Below are 15676 nucleotides of genomic sequence, written 5' to 3'. Positions count from 1 at the left end.
ACGAGCCAAACGTGGTGCGCTATTGGTTTAGCCTGCTGAGAGAGCTTGAGCGTGCACATTTCAGTCTCTACCACAGCTACAGTGTCTCCGCAAAACCACACCTCTTTCTTCAGAGGAACCTACACAACACAAGCAGCACTTATATACTGGGGTGGGTCAACACACGTTACGCTCCGCAGGGAGATCGACTTGCCTGGCACGAATTTGAATTAAGGGGAACATTGTTCAGAAGGGCAAACTTTGAGGCCAAAAGTTGCAACCAGATATGTTCAGATTTGACAGTTTGGCCTGTTCACTGTAGTGCTGTTTTCATATGGCAGAGCTGCATCATCCTTTGTAGGGAAAAAGATGAGGACAAAGGGGGGCTATAAGTGCTTCTAAGCGCTCAGCAGTGTTTTATGTAAAGGTCGTATTATTTCCAGAGAGTCAGCGACGCAGTTAGAAAAGCTTCCGCGGGAGAGAGCCCGTCTACTGCTGGCTACTGGTCAGGCGTTTGACCCTCCACCTCTTATCGGAAGAATCTGGTCCGAGAACGATGACCCTTCATTCTGGGAGACACAGAGTGAGCGAGTCTTGGCTGGCGGGCAAATGAACAGGCTCAAAAAAAGAGAAGTAATGAGGTTGGAATAGAGCTACAGGCAGGAAAAAAGCTCAAACCGAACACAGCAGACTAGTTTTGTCTCCGGTATGGTCAAAATCTAAGAGACGCACAGCTGACTACAGAGCGGTCCTGCGATTTAAGAAGGTTGGTCAGAGAGCACAGGAGAATGAGCCCCTGGGCTGTCGACGCAGACTGCTTGGACAAATGTTCCCTCCCTCATCCTTGGGGAGATTTTTTTTTCAGTATCATCACTATCAGCACATAAAGCTTCTCTGAAATATTAGCTGACTACATAGAAATGGTTTGACTTTGCTGCGTCAGAATACAGTGACGTGATAAATTATGGATGAGACCCAGGAAGTTGACTTCCCTTGCATGTGCATGCGTGCGAGAGAGACATGAGCCGTGCTTGCTTAAGCGCGTTCATGTGCTTCGGCTTTCAGTACTATGGTCTCGTATGTGAAAAAACAAAACAAAAAAACTATAGAAACCAGCCTTTCACACTTACAAAGCGGTCTCCCCCTTTATAAGTCAAATGCCTGGTTATATAGCTTCCAACGAGGCATCTGCTCCTCACTGAAGCCAGAACTCTGGGCACTTGATTAAACCAAACAAACGAGTAAATGAACTGCACTCACAGGGAACGAAAGTGGCATAAGAAAGGAGTGCAAAATAGGGGCTTTGCATTAGCAGTCTCACCTTGACTCCTCTTGTTCAAAGATAAGCAAACAATAAATCATCATCTGATTGTGGTGCACAAAGTACGCTCGCCGTCCAAAGGAAATTTGACTTGCCTTTGAGAATCAGGCATGTTTATCATCAAAAGGAAGCAATGCAGTTTGTCACTGCATCAGTAGATTCATGACACGAGGCGGATTAGTGCCTCCCAGCTCCGTGTTATTAATCTGCTTTTGGCTTTGTGTTGGCTGTTTGCTATCACCTTGTTTAAAGGCCATAGTGAAGTTTGGGCAGAGACTGCCAAATGTCTTCTAGAAAAATTATTTATAGCACTTCAGCCTGCTTGGAAACAAAGATGTTTTGTACACATTTGTCCCATTTCAGATGATTAGAAAATGAGGGCCAAAATCATCCTAAAATATCAGCTGCATGTAAAACAACTATAATATTGATCAGATCCAGTTAGACCAGGTTAGAGGAGAGGAACTGGCCATGGTGATTCATTTGGTTAGCCCATACAACGTAGTCAGAGGATAGAGACAACTTACATCAAATATACAAATGACAACCCCTTGTGCTGTCAGCCATGTCTGATTCTGATCACCAGTGATACCAAACAGACTGATGTACAAAATGTTTTATTACTCAGAAACAGATGCCTCACGCTGAACTGAAGTGCTGATATGCACGGCTTTAGCATTGGAGGACTCCTTAATAATGAAATGAAAATATAGAAGAGAATTTAAAAGCCCCATATGTGGGGGGGGGGGGGGGGATACACTAAAAATCAGGACTGGATGCCAGTCCATAAACTTCAGTATTCACACACAGCACTGAGCAAAGCCTAGAATATAAAATACTTCAGTGAAACAGCAAGGGTTGGAGAACTGAGCCTCTCTCTACTAAGGAGCAGATGCTAAAGCTGCTCAGCTGAGCAAAGACCATGGTGGGGGGTTGAATGGAGCAACCTGACTGTCTCCTCCCTCTGCTGTTGAGGCTCACTCTTCCACCGGCTCTTCCCCTTCCTTTCCCCTCTTGTCTTGTTAGTCCCAGAGTTTGATTTGTCCGTCCCAGCCGCAGGTGATGACCTTGGAGGTCTCGTGGGGGTGCCAGAGGGCGCTGATGCACACCTTGTCGTGTGCCTTGATTCGGTGGTACAGCTTGGTGGTCTTCCAGTCCCAGATGTTCAGCTTCCCGTCAGCATCACCAGACACCACATAACTACAGTTGGGGGCGATGAGACAAGCACATTATGGCAGCACAGCACAATGATACTGCGTCCACTATAGACGTACGGTAGATCCATTACTGGAAAGAGAGTCATGTGACTGAGGAGAGCACTTACCTCATATCGGGAGAAAAGTCCACCTGGCAGGCATACCCGGCAACCATGTGGCCCTTAAACACTTTCTTCTTGCTGAGCCTGAACCGATTCTGGGCTCCAACTATCAGGATCTGATTATCCATGGACTGACAGGCTAGCCATTTGCCTACAAGAAAGCAAGCAGACATACAGATAAAGATATACAGTTCAAAACTGTGCAGTGGTGAACTAAACTTTGTAATGGTAGCAGGGCTGTTTCTAAAGCCAGCTGAGTATCTGATGTGCTCTCGACTCAGACGTCTGCCCACGTGAAGAGGAAGGCAAGGGCATGTAAACAGATCAGCACACAAAATCCCCCTCAAAAGAGAACAAGCACGTGTGAAGGAGCAGAAAAAAGCAACCTCCACCTGCCTTGATACACGTGGCTGCCAGCGAGATCAAAGGTGGCGTTTGCCACTGAAGTAGCGATCCCTTTGATCAGCTCGAGTGAACGCTCGAGTTGGCACTCGAGTGCGTACTTCAGCTGCAAAACAGCTGCTTTTCATCTATCGTGTGTTCTTCGGGAGGCGGCTCCCCGCTCAGTCTGCATGAGCCCCACATTAGGCCCACTGCATAGTCAGTTAAAACTTGCACCAGTCTGCCTGGCTCCCCCTAACGGCGTACGGGCCCAAGCCCTTCAATGCACGCTTTCAAGGAAAATAGAAATTGAAAACAAAAGAAAATAGACTCTAATATATATATATAAAGAAAAGAAAGAATAAGGGAAGAGAGGTGAGGAAGAGTTCATTTTTCTGCCTCTTTTCCATTTCCTTCCTACAGTTGGTCTTTATGGGAGTGAGAGAGTACGTAAGATTTCCATAAATTATGCACTACCAGGAAGGAAACAAGATGTGTAAAAACAAAATCTGAGAACTCTGCATGAGACACTGGGGGAAAGAGAAATGGAGTCGAAAAATAACATTTGAAAGGCAAAAAATGCGCACAACTACTCACTTTGGGGACAAAGAATTTAATGGAAGTCTGAAAGTGGAAAGGAAAGTGGGTGTGTGCATGTGCATGCAGAGGAGGTATTGTACCAGTGAAGCAATGCCCAAGCAAAAGCACACTCACCACTGGGTGATAACGTCACCGCAGGCATCGAATGCATACTGGGCTCCGCAATGTACTTGAAATCCACTGGAATGTCCCTAAAAAAACGAGAGGAGGTGTTTATGAAAACCAGACACCTTCAGTTCATGCAATGAGCGCATTTAATGTTTAGCACCAAACTATGGTGTAGAGGAAGCAGACCGGGCCACTCGACCTGCACAAACTAGAGTGAGTGCAAATGATGTGGAGCTACATTTTTAAATATTTGAGCCTCAAACTTATTTTATTGTTGTTTTCCTCCTTTTCTTTCTGTTCTGGCTGTGTAACTAAACACTCCTGATTAGCCAGTGCCACTCTGTTGACAAAGAAGGTAAATTTGTCATCTTTCCTACCCCAAAGAGAGACAGTGGGTTTTGTAGTCCGGCCCAGACTACAAAACCCAAATACTGGCAGAAGCTACAAAATCTACTGAGAAAAATGTAGCTTGTAAGACAATGACACTGCAGTCCAGTCTTATCCTCATCCGTCTCACCACCTAGGGAGCACATGTCAGTGTAGAGCGACTTAAAAAATTTAAAAAAATCCATCAGACTAGGAATTTGTACTCAACTGTCACGCACACTTCAAATGAAGAGACAGTGTGCAAAATTCACTTCTACAAAGGAACAAACTGAATAGACCATCATATTAATATTACTGAGCAGTGAAATTGAAAGAATGTAACAAAAATATAAAGGATCCAAATTGTGTAACATATACATAAAGTATATTTGTATGGAACCACTTTGACAAATTCATGGCCAAATGCAAAAATTGTCACTCCAGCCAACCTCCTGTGGTTGATTGACAGCTTTCACCATGTAGGGTGAGGAGGGAGAACCGTTCAAGCATGTAACAGCCAAAGCTGTGGCTGAACTTTTCAGACCTACAGTGGGTAATGGTAGCATTGCAGAACCTCTGGCAAATCTGAAGAACTCTACCCCAATATTCTGAAAACTATTCAGAATGTTCTGGTGACAGCAATGGGTAGTACGTTGCCATCTGGGGTCACTGCATTCTTCACACCTGGTTTGTCAAATACATATACATTTTTGAAGGTCCACATTAGTGGGATTTACTGATTGTAACAAGGAGAGCTTCTAAATTTTGGAAGTAGTTTTTTGCTGCTTCATGTTAAGTGCTGAATCCACAAGATCAAGTTAACTTTGCAAGGATCATTTTCATGTTGGCATCAATTTCAAGGTACCGTAGGAAGTACCTGTAGTAACAAATCCCAAATGATACCCAGTCCTAGTTAGTGTGGAGTATGTAATGATTTCAGGACAAGTATTAAAGACTGATAAAATTTAACAGTCTACTGATATGTAAAGCTATTGTTGATAGACCCTCTAAAGGCATTGTAGGGAGTTTCTTAGGCTAAATAAGTTTGAGTTTTTGTACAGTTCACCATGCAACTCAACTATCATTTTAGGTTGGGTTTTTTTTTGCATAAGGACATGACACTGTGTTTTGAAATAAAATGCACACTTTTCTGAGCCAAGCCAAACCAGCCTGTGCAGTATATAATTGGAGTTCTGCAGAAACAATACATTTACAATACAGAAAATATTATAAACTGATTGCAATCTGGAACTTAGAATTCAATGTGTATTGTGTTAAATCTCCAGAAAGTGGAGATGTAAACAGTGAAGACAGTGTATTGATGTGAAAATTCATCAAAAGGCAACGTCGCACAGAAGTTAACAGCAAATTAATGTCTCATAGCTAATGACACAAAAAAGAAGGACAAAAAAGAAAATGTGAAAAGTTCATGTTCTCCTTGATCCATTACACTACTAACAAATCAGACTAAGATATTCTCCAGGAGAACTGTACTGCCTACCCCACACACACACACACACACACACACACACACACACACACACACACACGAAGAATGTACCATGGCTGGCCTTTTTCGAAGCCAAAAGAAGCGTGCTACAGTTTAAGATGGTGTCAATTATGTAAGACTTTCACATAGGAAACTAGGAAATTGCACATTTGAGAGCATCCTACAGACAGCTCTCATCCAGACATTAAACCAGATATACAGTTCCGCTCCATTACTATAAGGAAAGGGCCAGAACAGCCAACCCTAATTGTAGATCATCATCATCATGATCATCTCAAATTGCCTTATAAAATGCGACCCAAACACTTGATGTTTATTACAAAGCCTTTGATAAATGGAACATTTGCTGCAATTGTGGACGGTGTCAATAAAGGGATGAATAAAGAGACCAAAACTGAAGTGTCAAACAATTAATAGTTCAAACAGAAGAATCTACCTTGAAAACCAGTCAGAGGCTCACAGTAAAAGATAAAAAGTAGATAATGATGCAGTACTGTTTACAGGAAAGCAAACACGCTAGCTTTCACTTAATCAGAAGTCAATGCTTTGTGAAATTGATGAGAATATTAGCTCTGCCACTGGGAAATCACCTGTAGTCAGAGTATGTTTCTCCACAGATCTATGATGTGTGCAAAGATTAGTTTGCACTGTCTTCCGACCTACTTACTAGACATCCTTCAACAATTTCAACAGTTTCCAAGACAAGACAATGGTTTTGAAAGCAATATGTATGATACATATGCATGCATGTATGTATGCATGCATGCATGCATGTATGTATGATGGACAAAAATGAAACCATGTGTACTTCACTAAGTTTCGAGTGAACTACATATGGACAAAGGTTTCATTTTTGTCTACCTCAAATACACACACGGCTGACCTTCAAAATTAATCAATTTAAAGTGATATTGGTTTTAGATTACATTTTCTGACAAAAATGACTGACTAAATTACTTACAATGGAAGCTCCAAGTTTACTTTTCATCCAGAAAATTAATTCAAGTACCATTGGTCAGACTGTAAATCTGATGAAAAGCTATGAAAATAATTACCAAAGAGTATTCTAAAGGAAATTAGGGCTAAAGTTGTAGGGATGCACAAGATAGGGCAAAGTCACACAAAATAGTATTCAAGTGTTTGGATATACCACAAAGTGCTACTGGATCAAATGTGAGGAAATGGAGCTGCATCATGCTTAGACATGGCCGAACCCAAAAACTGCTACGTTCATCACATCTGACAGTAATTGCCCTGTGCCACACACTACACTATTTAATGCCTATTTAAAAAGTTACCGTGGCAATAATTAGTGCCCAAGTGTCAAACTACCACCAAGGCCTAAGCTGAAAGCCAATCAACATCTACATGTAAATAGGTCCACTCTAAAGACTCTCGCCAAGAGACAGATAACTGACTAACCCCAGGTGTTCTATATGTTTGCAGAGGGTTGTTCAATTATGAATCTCTATGGCCATATGCAAATTAGGACAAAATGCAGTAGCACCATATAATCACGGTAAAAGGGTTAAATGTGCCAGTAATTCACATATGAATGTGGAATCTTGTTATTGCAGTGCTACTTGTTATTAACATCTTGTTAAATCTGGCAGTAGGTTTTATGAATTCACTACAGTATCAGAGCAAGAAGGGGACTTGTGAAGGAAAACCACAGAGAGAACATCAATAACTCTGAAGGAGCTACACAGTTCAGTGACTGAGACTGGAGTGAAAATACAATTGTCTATAACACTTGAGACAGAAATGGAGGTTTTGGGCACTTTCAAAATGCTGCGTGTGCACCACTGCCCGTTCCTCAACATTTCTCCAACAGTGACGTATGAGAGAGGCAGCATCATATGTGGAGATGCTTTTCTTCAGCAGAAGCTGGGCTTCTTGTTATAAAGAGAGTTACAAGGACAAATGCAAAGTGCAAATGCAGATAAGTATTGCAGAAAAACCTGTTTCAGTCTGCTAAAAAGCTAAAGCTTGGGTGAAGTTTCAGCTTTCAGCAGGAAATGATCCCACGCTCAAGGACAAAGCAATGTAGGAGTGGATGAACAACACAAAAGATGAGTGAGCTGCACTCAGCCAAGCCAAAGTCCGGATCTCAAACCAACTGAAAATTGGACGTACAATCTGGAAGCTGTTCTATAAGCATTATCCAACTAACCTGAATAACCCGGAGTAAATCTGCAAGGAAGAAAGAGAAAAGCTGTTAACTGCAGCTGTTATTGGTAGCAAAAGTACTGCTACCAAGAACTTGGGTGAAGGGGCTGAGTACACATTTTTCATTATTTTTTTTAAAGATCTGCTGACAAATGATGAATATGAAAATTAAAGTTATATCACTAAAAATACTGACTGCACCCACCCGCCCACCCACCCACCCACACGTGCTGCCAACCAAGCAGACACACACTCACACACACACACACACACACTCTAATGTATCCCTACGGTAGCAGATCAAATGATGACTTTTGCTCTCTGCCTGTGACAGAGACTGATGAGATGGAGCTGGAGACTGAGGGAAGGAGAGGTGAGTAGTTTTTCAGCTTTGATTATTTACTCCCATCATGTTTGCTGCTGAAGGACTGCACTCATTCGCTCTCCTCCTCAACTTCTCCCTCATGTGAATCTATCCATCCTTCAGTACCCCTCCTCCTCACATTGCACATACACACACAAACACTCTCTCCTTCTATTGAGGGAAGCACAGAGCGTGAAATAAGGTCCTGTCTTCAGATTTACTGAGGGTAACCAAGGCTTCTCTTGGGTGTGGGTTTGGGGAGGTGCGAGTATGCATGTGTGGACAGTCTAACACCTAAAAACTAACAGCAAGATGAACGCTAAGGACAGTCTTAGGCAGTCTATCTCAGGCATGTGCACACGTACACCCCCCCATGCATGCATATAGCTTACCTGCACAATCTTCTTGTCCGACATTCCGGCAACAAACAGGCTTTGTTTGTCCTCGTCTGCGTTAAACTTTACACAGTAGGGGACTTTCCTGTTAGTGAACCTGGAGATGCACTGACCTGAAGGCAGAAGGAATTCTGTCAGAGTGGCCAGCGCACACCAACAACCACCACCCCTCAACCTCTTTCAGCACACAGGAGGTGCACTCCTCTCCCCAGAGGAGTACGGGGTGGGAAGGATGCAGGCCGCCTGAGTGAGTGAATCCTAAGCTCAGACACAGATGGCACTGATCAAAGCACAGCGGTGCGAGTTACCCCACATCCGGTTTCAGAATCTGACCCAAGAACAACCCTGTGCGCCCTGTACGAGTGGCTACTCCTAGTGGAGGAGCAGAGAGAAGGGACGAGTATATGCTGGTGAAGGAGACTCCCGTCCGTACAGAGACACGACTGGCAGAGTGCTCTTCTTTAAAGACCCCAACTACAGAAAAATTGCATGCCAACTCAATGTGAGAGAAACACTTGGAAGCTAGGGAGGCACAGAAAACAGGTTGGTCTCCAAAAGGTGTGTGCATGGTGCTCACCTGTCTCAGAGTCCCACAGCTTGAGGTAGCGATCGTAATCGGCGCTGAGGAATTGAGTTCCAGCGTTGTTGAAGCAGATGTCGCGCACTGCCTTACTGTGACCTGCAGCAAGGAGAAGGGCCATGGAGAAAGCAAGCCATTAGCATTTGCCTTCATCTGTTCTGACACTGTTGTGTCCCAGACAAGCACATATAATAAGGTAGACTGAGATCACCAGCGGAAAATGACATGAGAACAAGAAGTATAATGTGACAGTACATGTGAGAGAGAGCGCGAAAGAGAGAGATACACCGACAGAGTATCCTGCTCTATTCTTTTCTCTTTGTACATGGAACATGTGTGACAGTTATGAGACAAAACTTGCTGTGGACCACCCAGCACTGGTTTGGAGGGGTTTCTGCAACAGCTGGCGAATGTAACCGGGGCGGTGCCCCACAGATACTGGCTTGGGTAGCAGGGACCCCTTAACGACGCCTCCAGTGAGCCGGTGCTCATGCTGCGGGGCTCGATCGCCCGGCAACCGCCTCCCTCTCGCCTCAGCGGAAACAAAGGGCCAAGCACGGCCAAGAGCCAAGATCTGCATTCACTGCAGCCACACGTGGCAGCACAATCTAGCAGCACTTCAAGAAGAAAGCTAGCGCTGAAGGAACAGGCCGACAAGCCATGCTAATGAGGCCTGGCAATCACCAATTAGCACGAGGGCATCTGCATAATTCTAATTAGCGACAGAACATACTCAGCTGTTGCTATTGACGCTGATGTTCATGACATCCGTTTTGATCCTGCAGACAAGTGTGCAGAGTTAAGGCATCTGTGCTCTGATGCACGTTCACACTTCACTCTCTTTCCATCCTTTTTAACAGCCCTCTCCACATCTGCCTGTCAGGGACTGTCTCTGGTTTTCTCCACCATGCGCACACTGTTGAATAATACACGATGGATGCATCTCGACAAGCACAACCGGACCAGTGGAAAAGCCCGTTTGGACTTTTCTCCACTTCGTCTATAGGCTGGGAAAACATCAGAAGATTCTGTACACGTTACCTGCATGCTCCCTTAGAAACCATAACACAAGCAAAAACATTCTGGTGGTATCTGACAAAGCTCAATAAAGAGAACAGAGGAGGGAGAGACAGAGGGAAGCAGGGAAAGAGGGAGAGACATTGATCAGAGGGCACCGTGTTCTGAGAGCCTTTCATGTTCTCAAGCTCAGTCTCATCAATTCTCTGCCTTGAGGTGCAAACAAAATAACATCACTATATTCATCTGGAGCACCAGATCTTTCTGCAGGTACATTGCAAAGCTGAGTTATTTTCCCTTAACATTTGTGTCTTAAATGTCCTTTTACAACAGCACTCTAAGATGGAGTCAAGAGCTTTTTGGATTATGAAACAGCTACTCAGGAAACACCCCTTCTTACCAATAAATGTCCGTAAGCACCTCCTGTCACTGTAGATTTCCCAAAGCTACAAAAGGAAAAAAGAGCTTTAAATCCCATGCAACACAGATATGACAAATGGCAGAAACTGGAAGCAGTGCTAAAATGTCTTCCCAGGAAACAGTGTGTAAAGGTTTGCGTGGGTTGGCTGGTGGACACATCCATGATCTCTTCTTAAATTCTGCTTTCAGCAATTTGAAATGATTGTTAGCACGGCTGAAGAAAGCAAAGGCAATCAGCAAGCTAGGGCAAATAGATCAAATTAATCACACTGCAGAGTGGGCTATGAACAAAATGCTCCAAATTATGAAGATGACCCAACATTTGAACTCTGCTTTGCTGTCCTCTGTGCAGAGGCGCCCATACGGAGTGAACTGTCCAGGGATTTGTTTCACAAAACCCATAGCTGCTACTTTGGTTAAAGCATTGATTGGGCAATGATAGCCCAATGGTTAAGATACTTTGCTTGTACTCAGAAGGTTGCCAGTTCAAGCCCCATTGGTGCCAAATTGCCACTGTTGGGCCCCTGAGCAAGGCCCTTAACCTTCAATTGCTCAAATTGTACTCAGTCAAAATTGTAAGTTGCTTTGGATAATATCGTCAGGTAAAAGTAAAGCAGGCAGTACTGACTGATAGATATGATATACCTATGTTTGTCTAAGGGTATCTGAAAATAACTGACATCCAGTCAGGAAGACTTCTAAAAAGAGCCAAGCACAGTAAAACACAAGTCTGTTTTGCCATTATTCAGCTCTCCTTATACAGGCTTCCAAAAGTTTCTTAAATGGTTAGGGATCAGATATTGCATGTAGCAACAATTTATTTTGCAAAAGTAAAAATCACTCATCTTAGGTATAGAACCCAGTTATCTGTAACTTATTTTATTCGTATTAGAGGGCAACCGCTATAAGATTTTCAATGGCTGATGGCAATATTTAGAGAGTAGGGAGGCAGATGGGTAATATATAATACTGGTATAACTTTTTGCACCTTATAAAATACAACAATTTAATATTAACAACAAATGCGACCAAAAATTGCAGAATTTAACACTGTTATTGTCTGCATTATCTCTGTTGTAGATCTGCACTCTGTATTACAAAGAGTAATTGCTTAGAAAAACGATTTGTGAATCCCCCAAGCCACCCACCATCCTCAGAAACAGCCATCAGAATGAACACCACTTTGTTTTCCCCAGAGGCATGCTCAATAAGTCTGAGTGTGAGGGATAAAACCTACCTTGATCTTACAGTCCATAGAGCAGGAGAGAAGCAGGTGGCCAGACCCAGGAAACAACTGAATGGCGCTGACACCCTACGAGTGGAAGGTGGAGTGGAGAGGAGATGAGCCAACTGTGTGTGTGCACTTCATGTGCAATTAAACACCACCTGCTTTCAAGAGCCATTTACAAGGGCCACGAGGTTAGCTTCTACTCTTTCGCACACTGGCGTCATGGCCCACAAATGTAATGTTCAATGCTGCCTTAATTGAGAGCTGCGTCCTGATTATTCTGTGGCTGCGTGGATAAACTAAACAGAGAATGTTTTGAAGGAATGAATGACTGCACCCAGTGTTGACCACATTTCCCACCATTAATAGAATGAGCCTGGACTGATGCCTTTTACACCATAACGAACAGTGGAGAAGTGGTAACAGAAGCATCAGGCCTTGACACGGGTACTGAAGTGCTCTACTAACTTCAGTAGCACCCTGACCGGTTTTCTGTACATATTTCATGTAAAATGGGGGCATTTCAACAGCAAGCTCACTTTGCTAGCTTAAGTGCAAACATTTTTGATTTCACACAGACATAACTGACATCACACAATGTATTCACATTCAAAGTTTAGATGCCAATACAATGTGACTCCAACAGACATCAACAGCTCCAAGGTTCTGGACTTGGGATTGGCACTGGGAACAGAAAAGAATGTGGGGGAGCTGATCTCAAATCAACATTCTGACACTTGCTAAAATAAAGGAAGTGCTCTGAGGCTGACACACAGATGGAGAGATGAAGAAAGAAAGAAAGGGATAGAAGAAAGGAGGAGCAAGAAAAGAAGGAGAGAGACGGGTATGTTGACCTCCAGTGCTCCAGAAAACATCGTGAGTGAATATCAGACCAGGCTAAGGAGTTCACAAGTCCCTTTCCCTTTTTTAAAAATAGTTTATAAAGCACCCTTGGCTAGAAAAGTCCAATATAAATGTAACATAATGATTTCATAGAGACTAAACTGAAAACAGGATGTATTCCAGCTCAAGTATTAGTGCAATCTCTATTCAAAATAGCTGAAATTAATATTTTGTTCATATGTGCCACTTCGTAAAAACACTTCCATTCAAAAACGGCACCATGTAGGCAAGTAATTTCTCCGGATATTTCCCACCAAGCACAAACGCATCCTCCTCTGTAATGCATTTCCCTTTCGCTCTCTCACTCCCAAATACATGCACAAAACTAATTTGTCATTCCATCATCATTATGCACTAGATATCACTATGCATTAGATAATTAATCAATCAGAGTCGGTCTACTCTCACTCATAAAAGCAGATGCGCACGCATGTGAACATGCGTGCACATGTGAATGCACAAGAACACACACACACACGCCTCCTCACCTTGGTGTGCCCGGTCCAGACGTGCAGCTGCTTCTTGGGCAGGTAACATTTGTCAGGTATTTCCGCCGAGCGCAGGTTAATGCCCACGTCCTGCGGGATGTGCAGGTACGAGCGGCCCTGGTAGTCATACGCTGTGGAGCGAAGACACATCAAAGGGTGAGGAAAGAGGCTTTTAGCCATTTCAACAAAAAGAAAATCAGAGAAACTTGAGAGGGATTATGGTAGTCCTGCTAGCTTTAAGAAAGTAACGGGAGCTGAACAAATTCATGCTGTGGACAAAAGTAAATCTGACTCTGTGAAGCGTAATGGGATGGAACAGCTGCCATGTGTCTTACCGTGTAGAATGGTTTTCTCCTCAGCAAAGGCCTCTTCCTCATTCTTGCCTCTTTTCTGCCTCTTTGCCGTGATTTCGTCCAGCTCCTTCTACTCCTCCTATCAAACAGAATATGACAGAGTGGGATCCTCAAAGTGCAATTGAAGTAAATGATATATAAACGCGCTGCCTAGGCTAAACCTAGCCTTTATGTTGTGAAGTAACGGCTAACAAATTTGGATTAGACAGCCTGCCAAAAGGTGCAAAGCAAGCAAAGATAAAAACAAAAACAAACAAAAAAGCCCAAGTGATTATCATAGAGTGTAAGGAACCCATGTGGGCAAACTCTGACCTCTGAAGGTTTGGCCACGTCCTTCTTATCCTGATACTTGGCCCAGGGCCCCAAGAAGCTGTCGATCTCTGACGCGTCTCCCCCTTTCACCCGCTTCCTCTTCTCCTTCTTTAGGCCCGTCTCAAACACGGTCAACCCTGTGGAGAACAGATGTGCACAGCTGCAAAGAACTGTCCAAGCAGCAACAGGGAAGGTGGGATGGGGTGGTTGTAGCTTCAGGCAGACCCACAACCAATTGCAACCAATGAGCAGAGAAAAACCAGGTCATGTCTAGTACCTTTCTTTTTCTCTGCTTCCTCCACTGCTCCTATGTAGCTGCTCGATGAGACTTGACTGCTGTCCACAGATGGTCTAACGCATACCCTATTAAAATATAGTGAGCATCTCGTGCTCAGAAATAAAGATTTAAACTAAGTATGAATATTTCATAATACTCACTATAACTAGTGTGGTGAGAATACTGACAACACTGGCTATTGCACCATGATCAAATCATTCTGAGACACAAATTCTCTTTAGTAAATGTAAAATATGCATGTCCCTTACCGAAAGTGGAAAACGTCCTTCTTTGTTGTTCAAACATGAAATCGTTGACATGGGCGGGCTCAGCATATCCAGAAAGCATGTTCCTTGGCGCAGCTATTTGCTGCGTTTTGAATGGATTAACTGGTCCAAACTACAACACACAGAGGACGGTGCTTTACGTTAAACAAAACACTGAAATGGTTCCTTTACCACATATAAACTCTCTTGACCGTGACCTTACCTCGGGTGCAAACATGGTTTCGTAAGTAGGGTTGTAGAGGAGCTCTTTGAGTGAGGGATCAATGTGTGTGCCCGTCTCAACATCTTCCTGCAATACAGCAACACGAAGACATAGTAAATTAACAATCTAGATGGCCAACGAACGCTGGTTATTTAAGAAGTCAGGAAATAACGAAGCTAGGCAACATTAATGAAGGAAATTATTAAGATAGCCACCTAGCTAGCTACTTTGCAAGCTATTTACACATTGTGTTACTTCATGATATTCTTAGTTACGCTAGCGTTGTTGTCTTTTAGGCGGCACACCACACTTCATGTCACTGTGTATGAGTCCTATATAAAGGTTTTAAACATAACCACACGAAGAAACTCGCGTCAAATAAAATTTATCTAGGTAGCGTTAACTAGCTGAGCAAGTTATTTAGCTGGGTTAGCTAACTAGCTAATCGAGCTACCGTTAGCGAGTAAGCTAGTTAGCGTTAGCTACCCAGACATGCTAGCCGACATGTACCATACCTTGACGGCGACCTCAGGTGCTGAATTAAGAACAGATAAACGCGTCTTTCTTCCAGATTTTAAAGGCTGAAGATGTGAGACTGCGTCTGGGTCTACTTTCTCGGGACTTGTATTGGGCTGATTCATTTTCTGATTCTGAATCACTCCCGTATGCAGCGAGACAACCTGCCACTATCGGCATCTTGAATGTTGTTGGTGTTCGTCACGAACATTAATATCATTCATTAATGTTGCCTAGCTTCGTTATTTCCTGACTTTTGATTTTGAACTTTGAAGAATACATCAGCTTTAATTAAATGATTGAATATGATTGATTAATTCAAAGGAATTCTGTTTTCACTTTTAGAACCACTTTGAGATCTTATTTTTTTCAGTTTCAGACTTTTGGTCTTTATTTGATCAACAGACACTTTACAGTGTGAGGTTTCTCACTTCATGGTAGTTCTGAGTGCAGCATAACATCTGCTTGTGATGGCGTCCACTCCACCAGAACAACCTGCTGTCACCAGCGCTGCTTAGAGTAGGACTTCAAATTATTTAACTAAAGAATCTGTAAATGGTTGAAATGATCAAACTACTCAAA

At 43.2% G+C, this 15676-nt stretch overlaps 1 pseudogene across 1 annotated transcript; it reads right to left on the bottom strand.

The window, feature by feature from the left end:
- Window positions 1-1348: 1348 nt before the first annotated feature.
- On the bottom strand, window positions 1349-15274 carry LOC118240063 (pre-mRNA-processing factor 17-like; annotated as a pseudogene). The gene is made up of 13 exons (XR_014116878.1): window positions 15094-15274; window positions 14579-14665; window positions 14359-14488; window positions 14090-14175; window positions 13813-13949; window positions 13483-13579; window positions 13148-13278; window positions 11766-11840; window positions 9089-9190; window positions 8509-8564; window positions 3714-3790; window positions 2625-2769; window positions 1349-2500 (listed from the first exon to the last, which is right to left on the bottom strand). The product of XR_014116878.1 is annotated as a pre-mRNA-processing factor 17-like (transcript).
- Window positions 15275-15676: the final 402 nt, after the last annotated feature.

The sequence above is a fragment of the Electrophorus electricus genome, chromosome 1 (assembly GCF_041902795.1).
Source record: "Electrophorus electricus isolate QZ-2024a chromosome 1, ASM4190279v1, whole genome shotgun sequence".
NCBI classification, from domain to species: domain Eukaryota; kingdom Metazoa; phylum Chordata; class Actinopteri; order Gymnotiformes; family Gymnotidae; genus Electrophorus; species Electrophorus electricus.
The sequence above is the reverse complement of the archived record's forward strand: the minus strand, read 5'-3'. Positions and strand labels throughout refer to the sequence as shown.